The sequence below is a fragment of the Podarcis pityusensis genome (genome assembly GCF_964106645.2).
Source record: "Podarcis pityusensis genome assembly, chromosome: 2".
Classification (NCBI taxonomy): Eukaryota; Metazoa; Chordata; class Lepidosauria; order Squamata; family Lacertidae; genus Podarcis; species Podarcis pityusensis.
Window position 1 is genome coordinate 109,780,275 of NC_138029.1, and position 21,229 is coordinate 109,801,503.

Sequence of the window (21,229 nt, forward strand, 5' to 3'; positions counted from 1 at the left end):
TATCATGGTTGGCCACCTAGAACTCCCACCAGTCTAAAGTACTTAAAACTTTGCTACGTTCCAGTCACATGGCAATGTTCAGGAAAGAGAACAGAGAACATTTGAGTTCTCCAACCGAGGAGAGGTTGGGAAGTACAGGGTTCCATGAGCTCCAGGAAGAGAGGAATTGTCACCATCCCTAGCACAGGTTATTGTATTTGATAACATCTTCTGTAATTTGCCAAGTTCAAGCAGGGATGGGGAGTGATAAAGAGATCCACAAATCCTATAGACAGTGCAAATCACTGCTTGGTACATGTCCAGTGGCGTAGCGTGGGGGGTGCAGGGGGGGCCGGCCGCAAAGGGCGCAACATCTGGGGATTAGGGTTAGGGGGCGCAAATCCACGGGTTAGGGGATGCAAATCCACGGGTTAGGGGGCGCAAATTACTTGCCTTGCCCCGGGTGATGACAACCCACGCTACGCCACTGTACATGTCCATCAACTCTCCAAGAAACGACCCATTCCACCCCAATACCTAAGTCAATTGTGCACTTTTGCAAGAGGAACTTACTTTTCAAAATATCAGACAATGAAGGAGTGCATAAATGAGTGAGCACAAATGAGTAGTCCTCCTCTTGGGAGCAGGAAGGAGAAACACAGTTGTGAACTGGATGAGTGTTTGATTAACAAGTATGGATAGCCAAATTGGGGGGTTTCCTGTGCTCATGGAGGCTTCCCAATGCACTTAGGGAGCTGGAAAATCATCTGTCTAAGATATATGGCAGCCCTCCGCAAATACAGAAGACTCCCCAGGTCACACAGTCAGCCACCATTTTGTGGAGGACGATGAGGCTGTTGGGTGTGGAACATCCCCTGAATGTGATTATTAGACGTGGCATCAGAATGTATGCATGGGGCTTTTGTCTGTCATTTGAATTGCAATGGCAGGAGGAAGACCTGTTGTCCATCGAAAGGAAATGATATGAAACGTTCTAATATTATGTCTATCAAAGGAGAAAGATTGGTTACCCACCCTTTTACATGGATAGGCAAAAACAACTTAAGAATAGAATAGTAAGATCAGTCAAGACATAAGTCGCTATTACAGCACGATACTTTCTTTTTATCTCCCGATGTCACCTCTGTCCCACAGAGTTTTTTCAAACTCCACATTCTTTGACGTAATTAGTCAATTTGCCATTTTGTCCTGGAGATAGATAGATAAGTGCTTAGGTTGATACTAACTAGTGAATGAAGATAAATTTACTGAATTAGTCCATAGTCCATATCAAGAGATAAAAATATCATTTAAAAATATGCACTTAAATAGAATTTTGAATTTATTTTGCTAAAACTACAAAAACTACTAAAATGTCAACATTAAAATAAAATGAACATTTATGAAAGATACATGTCCAATTTTTTTATTTTTAGTTTTAAACTTATATCTCAGGTCATTCTAGTCCCAGCAGAGAAAAAGGGAGATTGTTGACAGAAAAGACTTACCTGAAAATGTTTCTATCTTCAAGCAGAATGGTCCCATACATGTCTTCTCCTTCGGTTCGCATGGCTTGCCAGGCCCCTTTGAAGAGCACAGTCTGCATTTCACAGCGTCTGTTGTAATAGACAGCATTTCGTTTGTGAAGGGACCAATCAATATTCAATGTCCAACTAAACTTGCATCTCTGTGTATAGATTAAGAGATGGAAATTGTTTGTGGCAAGCTCCTGTGCCCTGAGACTAGCAACACCTTCCACCTAGACAACTAGACCCTCTATTCCAAAGATGGCACAATCTGTCCTGCAACTTGCAGTGTTCATGTTTTCATCAGGAGGCAGGAGAAAAGCAGCTTCCTTTCACAGGTAAAAGGGAATTGTAAAAGGGATTGTTTCGATTCAGCAGATCCAGTTCTTAAGGTGAAATCCTGTACCTTGGAGCCCATTTCAGGGGAGAGTTCAATTTCCCTTTTGATAATTGTCTGCGTGGTTGCCAAGTCCAGTTGCTGACTGGGCTCATGTAATTTAGGGACTGTGAGCCATGATTTATGTACAGATTTTTATTTGAACACCACCATATATGACGGAGGAGTGGCGGATGCCTGATGCTATCTTACAAGGGTTTTCTGTTCTGCTCCAGGTTTCAATTGTAATAGTACAATGTGCCGAGCAGGCAACTCTAAACCAGCCTGCAGATGAAACACAATGGATGACTTCTGGCCAGCCCATATTCCCGAATCGTTGTGTTAGCAGCTTTCTTTTGTATCTCACTGCTGCTCACAGCGGAATGAATGATGTGCACAGCCATGTGTTTCTGTTCTCCATGAGTCATAAATAAGTGGTCCTTTGATATTGCATGTATCTTCAACTTTACTCAAAGATGTGGGACATGGAGAGACAGCAGGCTTGCAAGACAGACTCTGATTCCTGGCAATCCCATGAACAGAATTCATATTTCTTGGAGCCAGATAGCATCCAATATGAGCTGATGCTTTTAATTGGGGAGAGGTGGAAGGTTGGCTGGTTAAACAGTTGACTGAGGCCCTTTTATTTTGGAATCTGAGTGCAAAGACTTGGAGAAACATACTAATATGGTACGGTTACGTTAGTACTTCCAGATGCTGACTGGGCTCATGTGATTTGTGTTTGGGATTCTATTTGAACACTGCCGTATATGATGCAAGAGTGTTGTGCAGAATGGAGGATCTGCTTTGTTGTATTTTTGTCTGTGCTTGCCGGAAGCTGGAGGGAGAGCAGGAGAGGGAGAGGAAGTGCTGCTGACAAGGGAAGTCTGTTGCAAAGCATGGGATATGGCCCATACTTTTAAAATAGGCAGGAACAGAAAATATAAGGTACAGGGATTTCTTGTGTGATCAAGATACAAAAATTACACAGGAACCAAAACAGAACACAGACCACAACTTCATTTTTCAACTTTATTGAAGGAAAGCATTGTCGCGTAAGGTACAACAAATATTGCAAGCTATTATTCTCGCATTTGTTCTGCATGCAAAACAGGCAGTAATTTTAACTATTATTATTGATCTCTATCTTGATTGGCCACCTAGAACTCCCTCCAGTCCAAACTACTTAAAAGCCTTGCTTTGTTCCAATTACACGGCAATGGTCAGGAAAGAGAAAAGGGAACATTTTAGCTCTACAACCAGGGAGGGGTTGGGAAGAACAGGGATCCATGAGCTCCAGGAAGAGATGAATTAAGAATCTGATGGGCATGACCTAGGAGAGTCTGGATGGAAGTGGCTCCAGCCTCCCCCCTGACCATCCTGACTGTGAGTATCGGTTGGGATGCTCTAACAAGGCAATTAAGGACTGACCTTGAGACATTTGAAGGCAGTCCTGTATCGAGAAGTTTTCAATGTCGGATGGTTTTATGTATTTTTATATTCTCCTGGAAGCTTCCCAGAGTCTACAGGCCCAGGGTGTGCACCCTTCCTCTGCTCAAGTGAGCTACCAATTAAGGAGGCCACACAGTGGAATGAGATCAAATCAGGCCACAACTGTATTGACTACAGATGAAGTAGTTTGCCTATAGGCATTGTGTAAACATTTATTTCCAGTCTGCCTACCGGAAATGACATCAGGGTCAACCCGGCAGTGGGGATTCCCATGACTTACATCAAATAGGGGGATCTCCACAGGGATCCCTACCCCTAGGAACGCTGAGGCCCAAGCCCCTCCCCACATCTGGGCAAATGGACAGAAGCAACTCCATCACATGCCCCCTTTAACAGGATACCCTATTTCTGGAGGGGAAGGCCAGGGTACAACCCCCCCTCCAACCAAGGCTAAGGCTACCCAACGCCTAAACCACCAAAGTTGTGACGATTGCTACAGGGTTAGGCAAAACCTCCAGGTCATAGCCAATTCACCAGGTAGGCAAATTCCTACCCGGCACCAACAATACAGTGACCACCGCAGCCATTGCAAGGTCAATTCAATTTGTAAATGCAAAATGGGTGGGTTGATCCAACAAAGAATGCTAGACATCGGGGGCTGGCGGGGGCTGTTTTAAATCCCCCCGGAGTAGACCTGAGGGAATCCTGATTGTTCCCTCTCCACACCAGCCTGCAATTGGCCCATTTGGCAGGCTGATGAAGAGCAGGATTTCAAACCAGGAGTATGAGCCAAAGGGGGTACCTAAAAGGGGGTAAACAGACATCTGGGGCTACACATTTAAGATGAGTGGGGAACAATTTATTATTATTATTGTGTTATGGTTACAGATAGGTAGCCGTGTTGGTCTGCCATAGTCAAAATAAAAAAAATCCTTCCAGTAGCACCTTTAAGACCAACTAAGTTAGTTCTTGGTATGAGCTTTCGTGTGCAAGCACACTTCTTCAGATACATATGTATATGTATATCTGAAGAAGTGTGCTTGCACACGAAAGCTCATACCAAGAACTAACTTAGTTGGTCTTAAAGGTGCTACTGGAAGGATTTTTTTTATTGTGTTATTGTGTTATGGTTATTGTTATTACTACTATTACTATTATCACCAGTGGTGTACTAGTGGTGGCAGTGGTAGAATCACAGTCTTGGGGTGGGGTTTCTTGCTTTTCTGTGTTTGCTCTGTCATTTGAATTGGAATGGCAGAAGGAAGACCAGACATCCGTCAAAAGCAAAGGATATGAAATGTTCTAATATTATGTTTTTCAAAGGAGAAAGTGAAAGAGAAGGAGAAAGATTGGCTACCCACCCTTTACCATGAGGTTTCTGGATGGGTTAAAACAACAGAAGAATAGAACAGTAATATCAGTCAAAACACATGTCAGTTTCACAGCATTGTACTTTAAGTTCCTCTCCCCTTTGTGTTCCGCAGAATTTTTTATTCTGAGCTTCGCCACAAAATTTGAAGGTCCGCAACTCCTTATTTGGACCTGGCGAGAGAAAGAGAAGTGCATATGTTGATACTAAGTAGTGAGTGGAGTCCATAGTTCATACCAAAAAAGAGACAACCTCACAGCACATTGAAATAAACTCCATTTTAAGCTCCATTGACAAATGCATACCTAAAACTGATTTTTTTCCCCATGCTAAAACTACTAGTGTCAACATTAAAATAAAATTAAGTTAAAACATGCGCAAAATACATGTCGACATAAAACAAACCCTTAAATCTCAGAATTTCCACCACTGTTGTCTAAAATAAATCCTAAATACCTTTCCTTCAGACTGAAAAATAGGCTACTTTCCTTTTTTTTTTATTTTTTTTTATTGGTTTTACAAAATTTTTTAAACAATACAAACAAATAAAAGGACATACAAACATGTATAATTTAATAACCATTTTTTTCATATCCCTCACTTCTCGGACTCCCCTTCCTACATCCCAATTTCCAAAATTATTTCAGCAAATTCTAAATAATTTTATCAAATATATTTCTTCTTATTCTTTTCTTTAACTTAATCTTATGTCGCTGTAATCTCCTTTTCTTTCTCAAAACCTCGACATTTTAGCATTCATCAATTTTATAATAGTTCTTAAGATAGATTTTAAATTTCTTCCAATCTTCTTCCGCCGTCTCTTTCCCCTGATCACGGATTCTGCCAGTCATCTCAGCCAGTGTCGAAAAATAGGCTACTTTCCAAGTGACATGCCAGTTAGTTCCTTGAAGCAGAAACCTTACTTTCCTTGTTCCTCGGCAACATTTCATCTTCTTAGGCAAGGTCCCTCTACGTAATGTGGCTTAATATAAGAATATAGCTGGCATTTAAGACTCTAATGAAGCAGCTCTTCCAGTACTGCTGGAAGACTGTTGCACAGACTGCCTTGCAGTGATATGTCCATGAATCTCCCCAGCTGCAAAATTGAATTCATGTGTTCAAAATGGAGCTGGGGAAAAGCTTTCTAATACTTATTTTCATGGGAAATGCTTGGTATTTTTCATATTGCTGCTGCAACTTTGCACTTGCCAAGCAATGCCCAATATTTGGCAGCTCTGTCAATTTGTCCATTAACCACTCTGTTAAGAGGTGGTACTATTAGAGATTACCGCCCACACACTTCTGCTGCGCTTTTCTGCTTGTGTGGCGGCACCTCGGTAAAACCACTTCTTACTGTTTGTAGCAGAGTTTTCCCCAGAGGCAGAGGACAAGAACAGGAGTCATACTCAAATTCACAGTCAAGAGCCTCTTTATTGCTTGACTGGTTGCACAAGCATTTCTGTTACTATTTTGTACAAGCTATTTACATTCCTTCTTTATCTCTCCAGCGCAGTATAATTTCAGTCCAGTAATTAACAATCTTGACACAGGAAAACTCACAGTATCAGCAGCGCATATTGTCTTACTTCCCACCTCGTTGTTGACATGCGTACTGATGGTGTGTGATTTCCTGGTGCAGAAATTGCAACTGCAACTTCCTCCCTTTATTTGCACCTCCACCTGACACCAATGGAGCCTAGAGTACCACTACTATACACTAAAGAAAATTCTGGAACCCTCTTTAAAGCTTCCAGGAACTTTTGTCTGTTTCTTAAAGAATGTTTGCCTAACAGTTACTCCTTACATTACCAAGTGAATTCAGTCGCAGTCTCTATAGAGTTGGACGAGCCTGCTGTATAGGGAAGTTTTTAAAATGTTTAATGTTTTATTATGTTTTTATATCTTTTAGAAGCTTCCCAGAGTGGCTGGGGCAACCCCGTAAGATGTGTGGGGTATAAATAATAAAATTGCCATTGTGGAATGGGATATTCCCATTTTCATCAGAGAAATGAAGAGGTTACCAGAGCATAGAATAGGCAAGTCATAGTCACAGAAAAGCCTTCTTACCTTCCAATCTTTCTCTCTTTACACAGAATAGCCCCGTACATGTCAAATCATTTGGTTTACACGGCTTGCCAGGACCAGTTGACATGCATTTTCTGCATTTCACAGCATCTGCTGTAGGAGGCACAAAAATTTGTTTTATTGTTTCTTCCTGAAAGCATCACCTTCACCCATCGGTCACTGAATCCGGGGCTTCATTAGGAGGTAGACGAGGGGTCTGAAGCCCCAGGAACTCCTACCACTTTCCTCATTTATATTAATTTTCTTTCCTGGATGTACTGCAAAGCATTGTACCAAGTGAGACCCCCTTTTTTTTCATTTGTGGAGGAACCAATTGATTTTCAGTCTCCCAACCCATAAAATCCTATAGGCACCCATAGCTGTCAGAATAGATCCTAGAGCAGTAGGATTTTTTCCCCCATCAGAAAGTCTGACTAAATTTACATCTCTGCAGATGGGGAAACTCTATGCAGATTCATAGCATGCTCCTGTGCCCTTAGTCTAGCAACACATTCCGCCCAGACAAGGGAATCCTCAATTTTCCAAAGATGGTGCTCCCAATCAGCTCTAAACTATTGGGCTCCACTTTTAGACCTGGCAGAAACAGCTGGAATATACGCCCATTGGTCATATTCAGTGCACTCATGACGTTAGTGAAAGGATTTGTGCCTTTGCAACAGAAGTTCTCCCTTTCACTCCTCCCCAATGCCTGCTTCGTATCATGCCCAAATTTTCCTCCGGCAGTTTGGGGAATGCACTGAATAGATTTAGGGCCTACTCAGGAGGAGGAGGGAAGTCCCATTGTGAAGGCACTAATGGCAGAACGTATTTAATGTTACATGAGACATTTTCTCTCCAACCATACACATATAAAAGGTAAAGGACTCCTGAACAGTGAAGTTGATTCAAAGGTGATGATGGGGTACGGTGCTCTTCTCGCTTTCTGGCATTTGTCCACAGACAGATTTCAGGGTCATGTGGCCAGCATGACTAAACCACTTCTGTGGCAATGGAACACCGTGACAGAAGCCAGAGCGCATGGAAATGCCATTATCCTTCCCATCACTATGGTATCTATTTATCTACTTGCACTGGCATGCTTTTGAACTGCTAAGTTGGCAGGAGTTGGGACCGAGCAACGTGAGCTCACCCCGTCATGGGGATTTGAACCGCCAACCTTCCGATTGGCAAACCCAAGAGGCTCAGTGGTTTAGACCACAACACTACCCGCATCCTACAGATATACCAGATGTTGGGCAGCCTGATTCACTCCTACATACATACATACATACAGAGCTGCCTTCCAGCATTTCAAGCTAACGGTCCATTTTGCCCCATTATTGTACCGACTCTCTTCTCCTTAAATTTTTCGACTGGAGATGCTAAGGGATTAACCTGGGGCTCTCTGCATGAAAAGCATGCACAATAACACTGAATTATTGCAGACCTATGGCAGAAGGCATTTCCCCCCTACCACCCCAAAGTATATCTCTCCTGCTACTAATAGAGTCAACCTATGTAAATCAGTAGCTTCTTCTTCTTTTACCTCTTCTGGGATGGGGGCAATACTTACATCCAGTCCTGAAGCAAAGAAGAAAGCAGAATGTAAGTAGCCAGACCTGAAGCAGACGTGGCCTTCGATTACCAAGAAACAAGCTCTGCTCCATTGGAATGCCTTTTGTATAGAGAGACAGCTTTGGAAGGATAGCAGCTGAGAAACCTCAGGTTTCCAGGCCAGGCAGGAACACACTGTTCAGTCTGAGGAGCCGGGTTCAAGATATCCATTATATACGGCTGGGAGGAACCCTCTTGGCTTCTTGCCTCATCCTGGTGGCCTTGAAAGGTCCAAGGAGCCTCTGGCAATATGCTTGGGTCACTCGGATGGGCAGCAGAGAGTGAAGGCGATGGTTGTCTTGGGTCCTTTCAGGCATAGAGTACTGATTGTTAGGACAACCCAAATGGGCTGAGAAATCAGCTGCATACTGTACAGAATGTCGCGGACCGTGGCAGATGCCTGATGCTATCTTACGAGGGTTTTCTGTTCACCTCCAGGTTTCAGTTGTAATAGTAAGATGTGCCGAGCAGGCAACTCTCAACCAGCCTGCAGATGAAACACAATGGGTGACTTCTGGCCAGCCCATATTCCCGAATCGTTGTGTTAGCAGCTTTCTTTTGTATCTCACTGCTGCTCACAGCGGAATGAATGATGTGCACAGCCATGTGTTTCTGTTCTCCATGAGTCATAAATAAGTGGTCCTTTGATATTGCATGTATCTTCAACTTTACTCAAAGATGTGGGACATGGAGAGACAGCAGGCTTGCAAGACAGACTCTGATTCCTGGCAATCCCATGAACAGAATTCATATTTCTTGGAGCCAGATAGCATCCAATATGAGCTGATGCTTTTAATTGGGGAGAGGTGGAAGGTTGGCTGGTTAAACAGTTGACTGAGGCCCTTTTATTTTGGAATCTGAGTGCAAAGACTTGGAGAAACAGACTAATATGGTACGGTTACGTTAATACTTCCAGATGCTGACTGGGCTCATGTGATTTGTGTTTGGGATTCTATTTGAACACTGCCATATATGATGCAAGAGTGTTGTGCAGAATGGAGGATCTGCTTTGTTTGTTTTGCCCTGTCATATTCTTGCCTGTGTCTTCCGGAAGCTGGAGGGGCCCAGAGAGGGAAAGGAAATGCAGCTGAGCACAGAGGTCTGTTGCAAAGCATGAGATATGGCCCATATAATTAAGATTTCCTCAATTTTGAGGAAAGGAAAGTATGAGGTACAGTTATTTCTTTTGTGATCAAGATACAGTAATTACACAGGAGCCAAAATAGAATACAGACCGCAACTTCATTTTTAAATTTTATTGAAAGAAATCATTGATGCGTAAGGTACAACAAATAACACAAACTATTATTTTCGCCTCATTACTGCATGCAAAACTAGCAGTGATTTTAACTATTATTATTGAACTCTATCTTGATTGGCCACCTAGAACTCCCACCAGTCTAAACTACTTAAAACTTTGCTACGTTCCAGTCACATGGCAATGTTCAGGAAAGAGAACAGAGAACATTCGAGCTCTCCAACCAAGGAGAGGTTGGGAAGAACAGGGTTCCATGAGCTCCAGGAAGAGAGGAATTGTCACCATCCCTAGCACGGGTTATTGTATTTGATAACATCTTCTGTGATTTGCCAAGTTCAAGCAGGGATGGGGAGTGATAAAGAGACCCACAAATCCTATAGACAGTGCAAATCACTGCTTGGTACATGTCCATCAACTCTCCAAGAAACGACCCATTCCACCCCAGTACCTAAGTCAATTGTGCACTTTTGCAAGAGGAATTTACTTTTCAAAATATCAGACAATGAAGGAGTGCATAAATGAGTGAGCACAAATGAGTGGTCCTCCTCTCGGGAGCAGGAAGGAGAAACACAGTTGTGAACTGGATGAGTGTTTGATGGGGGGGTGTTCCCGTGCTCGTGGAGGCTTCCCAATGCACTCAGGGTGCTGGAAAATCATCGGTCTAAGATATATGGCAGCCCTCCGCAAATACAGAAGACTCCCCAGGTCACACAGTCAGCCACCATTTTGTGGAGGATGGTGAGGCTGGTGGGTGTGGAACATCCCCTGAATGTGATTATTAGACGTGGCATCAGAATGTCTGCATGGGGCTTTTGTCTGTCATTTGAATTGCAATGGCAGGAGGAAGACCTGGGCTCCATCGAAAGAAATGATATGAAACGTTCTAATATTATGTCTATCAAAGGAGAAAGATTGGTTATCCACCCTTTTACATGGCTCGGCGAAAACAGCTTTAGAATAGAATAGTAAGATCAGTCAAAACATAAGTCGCTATTGCAGCATGATACTTTCTTTTTATCTCCCGATGTCACCTCTGTCCCACAGAGTTTTTTCGAACTGTCTTCACCACATTCTTTGACGTAATTAGTCAATTTGCCATTTTGTCCTGGAGAGAGATGGATAAGTACTTTCCCCACATTTTAAACTTCATTTAAAAATATGCACTTAAATAGAATTTTGAATTTATTTTGCTAAAACTACTAAAATGTCAACATTAAAATAAAATGAACATTTATGAAAGATACATGTCCAATTTTTTTATTTTTAGTTTTAAACTTATATCTCAGGTCATTCTAGTCCCAGCAGAGAAAAAGGGAGATGGTTGACAGAAAAGACTTACCTGAAAATATTTCTATCTTCAGGCAGAATTGTCCCATACATGTCTTCTCCTTCGGTTCGCATGGCTTGCCAGGCCCCTTTGAAGAGCACAGTCTGCATTTCACAGCGTCTGTTGTAACAGACAGCATTTTGTTTGTGAAGGGACCAATCAGTATTCAATGTCCAACTAAACTTGCATCTCTGTGTATAGATTAAGAGATGGAAATTGTTTGTGGCAAGCTCCTGTGCCCTGAGACTAGCAACACCTCCCACCTAGACAACTAGACCCTCTTTTCCAAAGATGACACGATCTGTCCTGCAACTTGCAGTGTTCATGTTTTCATCAGGAGGCAGGAGAAAAGCAGCTTCCTTTCACAGGTAAAAGGGAAATTGAACTCTCCCCTGAAATGGGCTCCAAGGTACAGAATTTCACCTTAAGAACTGGATCTGATGAATCGAAACAATCGTCAGTAGGGTTTTCTGCGGTTTGATGTGCTTGGATTCAGCCACAAACACTTTCCTGGGGAAAGTGGTGAGGCAAATGGAAAACCGCCTGGCTCTTTCCTGAAAAGCACAGGATGAGCAGCAGTGTGCATGAGCCCTGAATCTACCCATCTATACACATACAAGAGAGGGGTAATTTGATTCTACAAACACAGGGAGCTGCCTTGTCTATTTTGCCCCATTATCAGGATGCTCCACTCTCTTCTCACTGAAATGTTCACCTGGAGATGATAGGTAGGGGATTAACTAGGGCTGTCTCAATGGAAGGCATGTGCTCCAACACTGAACTATCACGTCCCCACTTTAGGAGGCATGTATTCCGCTCTTGCAAAAGTACATCCCCACCAGTTTCTCCTAGATTTTACCTATAGTTTTACCTGTGTAAAGCTGTGTCTTATTCTTGTTTTACCTATTTTGGGATGGGGAATGGGGGCAATACTTACCACCAGCCCTGAGCAAAAGCAGAACACAGAATGTAAGCAGCCAGACCTGAAGCAGACGTGGCCTTCGATTACCAAGAAACAAGCTCTGCTCCATTGGAATGCCTTTTGTATGGAGAGACAGCTTTGGAAGGCTAGCAGCTGAGAAATCGCAGGCTTTCAAGGCAGACAAGAACACACTGCGCAGTTTGAGGAGCCGAGTTCAAGACATCCATCATATAAGGACGAAAGGAATCTTCTTGGCTTCTTGCCTCATCCTGGTGGCCTTGAAAGGTCCAAGGAGCCTTTGGCAATATCCTGAGTTGACAGTGAAGAATAGCAAGGATGAAGGCAGTGGTTGCCTTGGGCCATTTCAGGCACAAAGTGCTGGTTGTTAGGACAAATCCAAATGGGCTGAGGGATCAGCTGAATTCTGCACAGAACGTCCTTATCTCATCTTTTGTGGAAGAATTGCTTGCTCCTTTCATTAGGCTCCCTGTTCAGCTCTGGGTTTCAATTGTGACACGAAGATGTTTTGAGGAACTAATAGTCAAATAGCCTGCATGCTGGCTTGATCATTCACATTGCTAAAAAGTTCTGTTGAAAGGAGGTCACTTTTTTATTCTGTTGCTACGCACAGCAGTATGAAAGGTGTGCACAAGTATGTTTTTCTGTCCACCTTCCGTGAGTGATACATGGTGAAGGAATGATCACCGGGTGGGAAGCACACTTCCACCTGCTGGGTGTGGAGCACACTTCCACCCGCAGACAAAGCCACAGCTGTCTGAACATCATGCCCTCTATCTAACCTTTGCTCTCTTAGTGGTCTGCTGTGCCCTGTCTGTGACCTTTGTCTCCTTCGTCATACATGGTTCAAGGGGAAATGACGCGGTGGAAACAGGTGCCAAAATAACTTTGTACCACCCCTCGATCTCAGGATTGGAAGACGTGTAAAGGTCACAGTCCAAAATCTATCTAACTGGTTTTGCATATTGTGCTAATAAAAAGAGCTTCGGCAGAGCTAGCTGGCAGCTTGCATATGCACAGCTCACCTGCATTACCAACTCCTGCCTCGTGTCCTTCACTTCCCATGGTCCTTTAATATTGCATCCATCTTAGACCATGTTCAAAGACATAGGACCCGGAAATCAAAGCAGGTGAGCCCATGTCATTAGTTTGCCTCCTCATGGATTTTTGTGGCTCCACAGCATTGCTTATAGATGCCAGTTTAACAAGTTATCAGTTGATTTGTGTGGTAATTTACCACCATCAGCTGAAGGGCAAGTTTTGCTACCACTGTTCCCAAGTGCATTGATTGCCTTTCCTCTGATTGGAATGAATGGCAACTCTTCACTTGCAGGGGAGTAGCTCAAGTGTTGCAGTTGAGAGAACTATGGGCAGAAGCTGAAATCTGTACTTTGACTTTTGACTGCTATAGCCAGGATGCCCCTTGTTAGAAAACCCAATCTTGCTCTGGATAGGAAAATCTGGTAATAACTAGTGGCAACAGGTCAGCTTCTGAAAAACAACAAGTTGCTTGGCTTGAGGAACTAGGTTCAACATAGCCATTATATAAAGCCAATAGGAAGCTTATTAGCATCTCAGGGCACCTGATCCTGATGGGGTTGGTGGGTACCAGAAGCCTCTGGCAACATGCTGGGGTGTCTGAGGAACAACAAAGATGAGGCGAGTGGCTGCCTTTCAGTATTGGGGGTAAAATGAGCTGATTGTTAGGCTAAATCCCGATGGACTGACGGAATAGCCAAATGTTGTACAGAATGTCCCGGACCTCTGTAGCCACTTGATAATATCTAACGTGGAAGGAACACCTGTTTCTTTCAATTAACAAGACTTCATTGTGGCTTCGTTGCAGTGTGCATGTACATTGGCTAAGCAGAAACAGCCCCGGTCTGTAACTGGATGGGCAGCTACATGGGAGTGCAAAGTGCTGCATAAAAATTCTCCCTTTTAAAGGACACAGGTGGCGCTGTGGTGTAAACCACTGAGCCTCTTGGACTTGCTGATCAGAAGGCCAGCAGTTCAAATCCCCGTGACAGGGTGAGCTCCTGTTGCTCTGTCCCAGCTTCTGCCAACCTAGCAGTTTGAAAGCATGCCTGTGCAAGTAGATAAATAGGTACCACTCCGGCAGGAAGATAAATGGTGTTTCCGTGTGCTGCTCTGGTTTTGGTGTTCTGTTGCACCAGAAGCGGCTTAGTCGTGCTGGCCACATGACCCAGAAAAACTATGGACAAACACTGGCTCCCTCAGCCTGTAAAGCAAGATGTGCGCCGCAACCCCAGATTTGTCTGCGACTGGACTTAACTGTCAGGGATCCTTTACCTTTACTATTATTTAAGGCTAGGAGGAACCTTCTTGGCTTCTTCTCTCATGCTGGTAAGCTTGAACGGTGCAAAGGTAAAAGGTAAAGGACCCCTGGAAGGTTAAGTGCAGTCAAAGGCAGCTATGGGGTGCAGCGCTCATCTCGCTTTCAGGCCGAGGGAGCCGGCGTTTGTCCCCAGACAGCTTTCCAGGTCATGTGGCCTGCATGACTAAACTGCTTCTGGTGCAACAGGACACCGTGACAGAAACTGGAGTGCATGGAAACGCTGTTTACCTGCCCGCTACAGCGGAAACTATTTATCTGCTTGCACTGGCGTGCTTTCGAATTGCTAGGTTGGCAGGAGCTGGGACAGAGCAACAGGAGCTCACCCTATTGGCAAACCAAAGAGGCTCCATGGTTTAGACCACAGCACCACCAAATGAAGCCTCTGTGAATATGCTTGGGTGGCCCTGAAGAGGAACAGGGATGCGGGTAGTAATTCCTTAAGATGTTAGGTGCATAATGTACTGATTTTTCAGAAAAATTGAAATGGGCTATACAGAATGTCCCAGGCTTCTATGAGCACCTGATGCCAGAGTAGATTTTCCCTCAGCCATTCAGGGCCTAGGGGCATATTTTCCCAGAACTAAAGGGTGTATGTGAATCCCCCTTGTGCCACAATAGTACGTTTTTGCTGTTCCCAGTGATCCCATAACCAGAAGGAATAATAAAATACTTGCTTCTAAAAAATTGTTAATCACTTTATCTTGCCCAGGGAAATCCAAATCTTGGTAAGTGTTTTTTGTGTTTAGTCAATCAGCCTCAAAACTATCTTCTCCTCAAAACTATCACTGAGGACTTTGTTTGTTTTCCATAGTCTGTGCATTGGTATAGAGACAACTAAGACCATTAGTAATTCCATCCAGCTGCTTCCTTCTTTTGCTTGCTTGCCCTTTAGTAGGTTTTTCAGTTTCCCGTGCATCCATGAAGCACCAGCACCAGTTGTACTTTCTCATTAAAATTCCCTCAGTCTTGAGGAAAGGAAAAGATAAGGTACAGTGATTTCTTTTGTGTTCGAGTTACAATAATTACACAGGAACCAAAATAGAATACAGACTGCAACTTGATTTTTAAACTTTATTGAAAGGAAGCATGATGGTTTGTATGATGGTTGCTGCTGTCAAGAAGCAGGTTTTGGTCTGTGTTTGCATACATTTGGACACCATTTTGAAACCAGATGACAGACTGGAAGCAAAACAGAATACAGACCACAAGTTCACTTACAAACTTTATTGAAAGAAAGCATTGAAGCATCCAATAAAACAATATCACAAGGTATTATTCTTATGTTATTCTGCATGAAAAACTAGCAGTAATTTTAACTATTATTATTGAACTCTATCTTGATTGGCCACCTAGAACTCCCACCAGTCCAAACTACTTAAAAGCTTTGCTATGTTCCACTTGCATTGCAATGTTCAGGAAGGACAACAGAGAACAAACTCTCTCTGCCCAAGAAGCCTTGGAGGAGCAGGGTTCCATGAGCTCTAGGAAGAGAGGAATTGAGAATCTGATGGACAGGGTCCAGGAGAAGCTCCAGCTCCTTACCTGACCATCCTGACCGTGAGTATGGGATGGGATGCTCTAACAAGGCAATTAAGGGCTGGCCAATCAGGACTGCTCCCAGAGTTAGATTGCATGCTGTTCTGCAAAATGTAAAATCACAGCCTAGGGATGGGATTTGTTGCTTTCCTATGCATGTTTAGAGATCACAGAGTTTTGAGTGCAAGATTGAGAGCAGTGAGGGAGAATATTGGTGTGAAAAGAGGTTTTTCAAAAATTGGTGCCCTAATCTGAAACAAAACATTGCTATCGGTTGGTGTAGATGCTTCTGCTCCAGAGCATGGAAGCACCACCCAAGTTTGTACTTGTATTTGCTTTCAATGAACCTTGTCACCATCCCTAGCACATATTTGATAACATCTTCTGTGATTTGCCAAGTTCAAGCAGGGATTGGCGAGTGATAAAGAGACATGTCTATCAACTCTCCAAGGAACATCCCACCCCACCCCAATACCCAAGTCAATTATGCACATTTGCATGGGGAAGTTACTTTTCAAACTATCAGACAGTGAAGGAGTGCATAAATGAGTGAGCACAAATGAGTGGTCCTCCTCTCGGGAGCAGGAAGGAGAAATGAAGTTGTGAACTGAATGAGTGTTTGATTAACAAGTATGGATAGCCAAATTGGGGGGTTTCCTGTGCTCATGGAGGCTTCCCAATGCACTTAGGGTGCTGGAAAATCATCGGTCTAAGATATATGGCAGCCCTCCGCAAATACAGAAGACTCCCCAGGTCACACAGTCAGCCACCATTTTGTGGAGGACGGTGAGGCTGGTGGGTGTGGAACATCCCCTGAATGTGATTTTTGGACGTGGCATCAGAATATTTGTGTGGGGCTTTTGTCTGTCATTTGACTTGAATCCATTGAAAGGAAAGGATATGAAATCTTCTAATATTACGTCTCTCAAAGGAGAAAGAGAAGGAGAAAGATTTGTTACCCACCCTTTTACCATGAGGTTTCTGGATAGGGGTAAACAACTTAAGAATAGAATAGTAAGATCAGTCAAAACATAAGTCAGTATGGCAGCATGCTACTGTCTTTTTCACTTTCCCTGGCATCTCTTTTCCACAGAATTCTTTCCAACTCTTAGCGCCACATTCTTTGACATAAGTAATCACTTCACCGCTTTGACCTGGCGAGAGAAAGAGAAGTACTTATGTTGATATTAACTAGTGAATGAAGAGAATTTTACTGAATTAGTCCATAGTCTGTATCAAGAGATACTCCACATCAAAGTAAATTACATTTTAGACCTCATTTTAAAATGTGCACTTAAACAGAATTTTGAATTTATGCTGCTAAATGTCAACATTAAAATAAAATAAAGTTAAAACTTATGAAAGATACATGTCCTTTAAAAAAACAACAACTGACCCTTAAATCTCAGGTCGTCCTAGTCCCAGCATAGAAAAAGGAAGAAAGAGACAAGAAATACTTACCATAAGTCTCTACCATAATACAGAATGGTCCCTCACATGTCTTCCCCTTCGGTTCGCATGGTTTGCCAGGACTAAGTGACCTGCATTTTCTGCAGTTCACAGCATCTGCTGTAAGAGACAGCATTTCATTTGGGTAGGAACCAACCAATATTCAATTTCCTAAACCACCAAAATCCTGCTGGCACACATAGCTGTCAGAATCGATCCCAGAACAACAATAGAAGAATGCTTTCCCCCTTGGAAAGTGAGACTAAATTTGCATTTCTGTGTATAGATTAAGAGATGGAAATTGTAGACAAATTTGTGGCAAGCTCCTGTACCCTGAGACTAGCAACTCCTTCCACCTAGACAACTAGATCCTCTTTTCCAAAGATGGCACGATCTGTCCTGCAGCTTGCTATGTTCATGCTTTGATCAGGAGCTAGGAGAAAAGAATCTTCCTCCCTCTGGTAAAAGGGAGGTTGAACTCTGCCCTGAAATTGGCTCAAAGGTACAGAATTCCACCTTGAGAACTGGCTTTAACCTAGAAGTTGCTGAATTACAACTTATCACTAAACTGAAAACTATGTATAGACGTCTTCTTAATAGAGATATTGGATTCCTGTCTCATTACATATGCTAATCATCTGCATACTATCCCTTGCTTTTTCCTGCAGGACTAACTGCAGTCGTTAACAGTCATCAACAGGTTTACCAAACCCATTGAGTCAATCACCCACCTCCTACTACCCTCCTGAGAAAAACCCCTCCCCACCCTCCCACTATATATAAGGGTCGGGTGACTTCTGTTTCAGTGTACCTATTCAGGGACTGGTGGGTGGGGAAAATACTTACCTCCAGTCCTGAAGCAAAGCAGAACACAGAACGTAAGTAGCCAGACCTGAACCAAACGTTGGCCGCGGTTCTCAAGAAACAAGCTCTGCCCCATTGGAAAACCTTCTTGTATGAAGCCTTTTTGCTTTTGAAGGCTGACAGCTGAGAGACAGCAGGTTTCAGGGCAGATCAGTATTAGTTGCTCAAGCTCTGGTCAGGAACACGCTGCTCAGTTTGAGGAGCCGGGTTCAAGATATCCATTATATACGGCTGGGAGGAACCCTCTTGGCTCCTCACCTCATCCTGGTGTCCTTGAAAGGTCCAAGGAGCCTCTGGCAACATCCTTGGGTCACTCGGATGGGCAGCGGAGAGTGAAGGCGACAGTTGTCTTGGGCCCTTTCAGGCATAAAGTGCTGATTGTTAGGACAAATCCAAATGGACTGAGGGATCAGCTGGATGGTGTACAGAATGTCCCGGACCTCAGGAGATGCCTGATGCTATCTCACAAGGGTTTTCTGTCCAGCTCCAGGTTTCAATTGTAATAGTACAATGTGCCGAGCAGGCAACTCTCAACCAGCCTGCAGATTAATAATAATAATAATAATAATAATAATAATAATAATAATAAAAAATACTTTATTATTATTTATACCTCACCATCTGGCTGGGCTTCCCCAGCCACTCTGGGCGGCTTCCAACAAAATATTAAAATACAGTAATGCATCAAACATTAAAAGCTTCCCTAAAAAGGGCTGCCTTCATATGTCTTCTAAAAGTCTGGTAGTTGTTGTTCTCTTTGACATCTGGTGGGAGGGCGTTCCACAGGGTGGGAGCCACAACCGAGAAGGCCCTCTGCCTGGTTCCCTGTAACTTGGCTTCTCGCAGTGAGGGAACCACCAGAAGGCCCTTGGCACTGGACCTCAGTGTCCGGGCAGAACAATGGGGGTGGAGATGCTCCTTCAGATATACTGGACCGAGGCCGTTTAGGGCTTTAAAGGTCAGCACCAACACTTTGAATTGTGCTTGGAAACATACTGGGAGCCAATGCAGGTCTTTCAAGACCAGTGTTATGTGGTCTCAGTGGCCGCTCCCAGTCACCAGTCTAGCTGCTGCATTCTGGCTTAGTTGTAGTTTCTGGGTCACCTTAAAAGGTAGCCCCATGTAGAGCACATTGCAGAAGTCCAAGTGAGAGATAACCAGAGCATGCACCACTCTGGCGAGGCAGTCTGCGGGCAGGTAGGGTCTCAGCTTGCGTACCAGATGGAGCTGATAAACAGCTGCCATGGACACAGAATTGACCTGCGCCTCCATGGACAGCTGTGAGTACAAAATGACTCCCAGGCTGCGCACCTGGTCCTTCAGGGACACAGTTACCCCATTCAGGACCAGGGAGTCCTCCACACCTGCCCGCCTCCTGTCCCCCCAAAACAGTACTTCTGTCTTGTCAGGATTCAACCTCAATCCATTAGCCGCCATCCATCCTGCAACCGCCTCCAGACACACAGGATGTTCACCGTCTTCACTGTTTCTGATTTGAAAGAGAGGTAGAGCTGGGTATCATCCACATATTGATGGACAAACCCACAGCCCAAACCCCCTGATGATCTCTCCCAGCGGCTGCATGTAGATGCTGAAAAGCATGTGGGAGAGGACAGAACCCTGAGGCACCCCACAAGTGAGAGCCTAGGGGTCTGAACCCTCATTCCCCACCACCACTTTCTGAAAACGGCCCAGGAGGAAGGAATGGAACCACTGTATGACAGTGCCTCCAGCTCCCAGCCCATCTAGACAGTCCAGAAGGATATTATGGTCGATGTATCAAACGCCACTGAGAGATCCAGCAGAACTAGGAAACAGCTCTCACCTTTGTCCCTAGCCCACCGGAGATCATCGACCAGCGCGACCAAGGCAGTTTCAGTCCCATAATGAGGCCTGAATCCTGACTGGAAGGGATCCAAATGGTCTGCTTCTTCTTCTGCCTGGAGTTGTTCAGCAACCACTCGCTCAATCACCTTGCCCAAGAATGGAAGATTTGAGACTGGGCGATTGTTGGCCATATTGGCTGCATCTAAAGATGGTTTTTTATGAAGCGGTTTGATAGGCGCCTCTTTTAGCGGGTCTGGGAAGGCTCACTCACAGAGAGAAGCATTCACCACCCCACAAAGCCCATCGCCCAGCCCTTCCCGGCTAGCTTTTATTAGCTTTTATTAGCCAGGATAGACCAGGATCAAGGAGGCAGGTGGTTGGTTTCACTTGTCCAAGCAGCCTGTCCACATCCTCGGGGGTAACAGATTGGAACTGATCCCACGCAAATTGACTAGACAGGACTCTAGCACTCTCCTGCCCTGGCCCTGCTCCTATGGTGGAGTCTAACTCTTCCTGAATCTGAGGGACTTTATCTGCAAAAAACTTTGCAAAATCATTGCAGGAGATCGTGTGGCCCGTACTGGGTCCTGATGAAACAGAATGGGTGACTGCTGGCCAGCCCATATTCCCGAATCGTTGTGTTAGCAGCTTTCATTTGTACAGCGTAATGAATGGTATGCACAGCCATGTGTTTCTGCCAGTCTTCCATGAGTGATATATAAGTGATCCTTTAATTTTGCATGTATCTTCGACCTTGCTCAAAGACCTGGGACAGTGTAATTGCCATTCCTGCCATCCCTTCATGGAAGTTTATGGTTCTACATTGTTGGCCATAGATCTCAGTGGAGCAAGCTATCAATGTGGCAAGGTATCTATTTAACATGTTTACCTGGCGGAGGGGGATTTTGTGTGTATGGGTGTTATGTACTGAGTTGAACAGGATCCATAATGCAGCAGTCTGATTGGTCCTAGAACAATAGGATTCAGAATGCAGCAGTCTGATTGGTCCTAGAACAAGGCAGCAGTATGATTGGTCGGCAGGAACCACCCAATCCAGCTCCAGATAGAAGTGAATCCACAACCTGATTGGCCTACAGGAGAATTCCGGAATTAGACAATCACGTGCAGCCCATTGTGTAAATAATGTATATAAAGTATATTTCAATGTGTTACTCTTAGTATTAACTAATGAGACCTATAATGGAAGGAGTGTGTTTGCAAGGGTTTGGGGTATGCAGGCCTCCATCAGAGACAGTTTGGATGACACACTATGCAGGCGCTGAGTGGAT

The 21,229-nt window shown here is 44.0% G+C and overlaps 3 long non-coding RNA genes across 3 annotated transcripts; all 3 read right to left on the minus strand.

Moving 5' to 3' along the window:
* Positions 1-4,455: 4,455 nt before the first annotated feature.
* Positions 4,456-8,703, minus strand: LOC308470165. The gene is made up of 3 exons (XR_013982208.1): positions 8,340-8,703; positions 6,770-6,880; positions 4,456-4,875 (listed from the first exon to the last, which is right to left on the minus strand). It is a non-coding gene; the product is annotated as an uncharacterized lncRNA (long non-coding RNA).
* Positions 8,704-10,239: 1,536 nt separating this feature from the next.
* LOC308470204 lies at positions 10,240-12,372 on the minus strand. The gene is made up of 3 exons (XR_013982256.1): positions 11,903-12,372; positions 10,978-11,085; positions 10,240-10,743 (listed from the first exon to the last, which is right to left on the minus strand). It is a non-coding gene; the product is annotated as an uncharacterized lncRNA (long non-coding RNA).
* A 3,101-nt stretch (positions 12,373-15,473) lies between these two features.
* Positions 15,474-18,324, minus strand: LOC308470156. Its single transcript, XR_013982195.1, has 3 exons — positions 18,096-18,324; positions 17,262-17,369; positions 15,474-16,954 (listed from the first exon to the last, which is right to left on the minus strand). It is a non-coding gene; the product is annotated as an uncharacterized lncRNA (long non-coding RNA).
* Between the last annotated feature and the right edge of the window lie 2,905 nt (positions 18,325-21,229).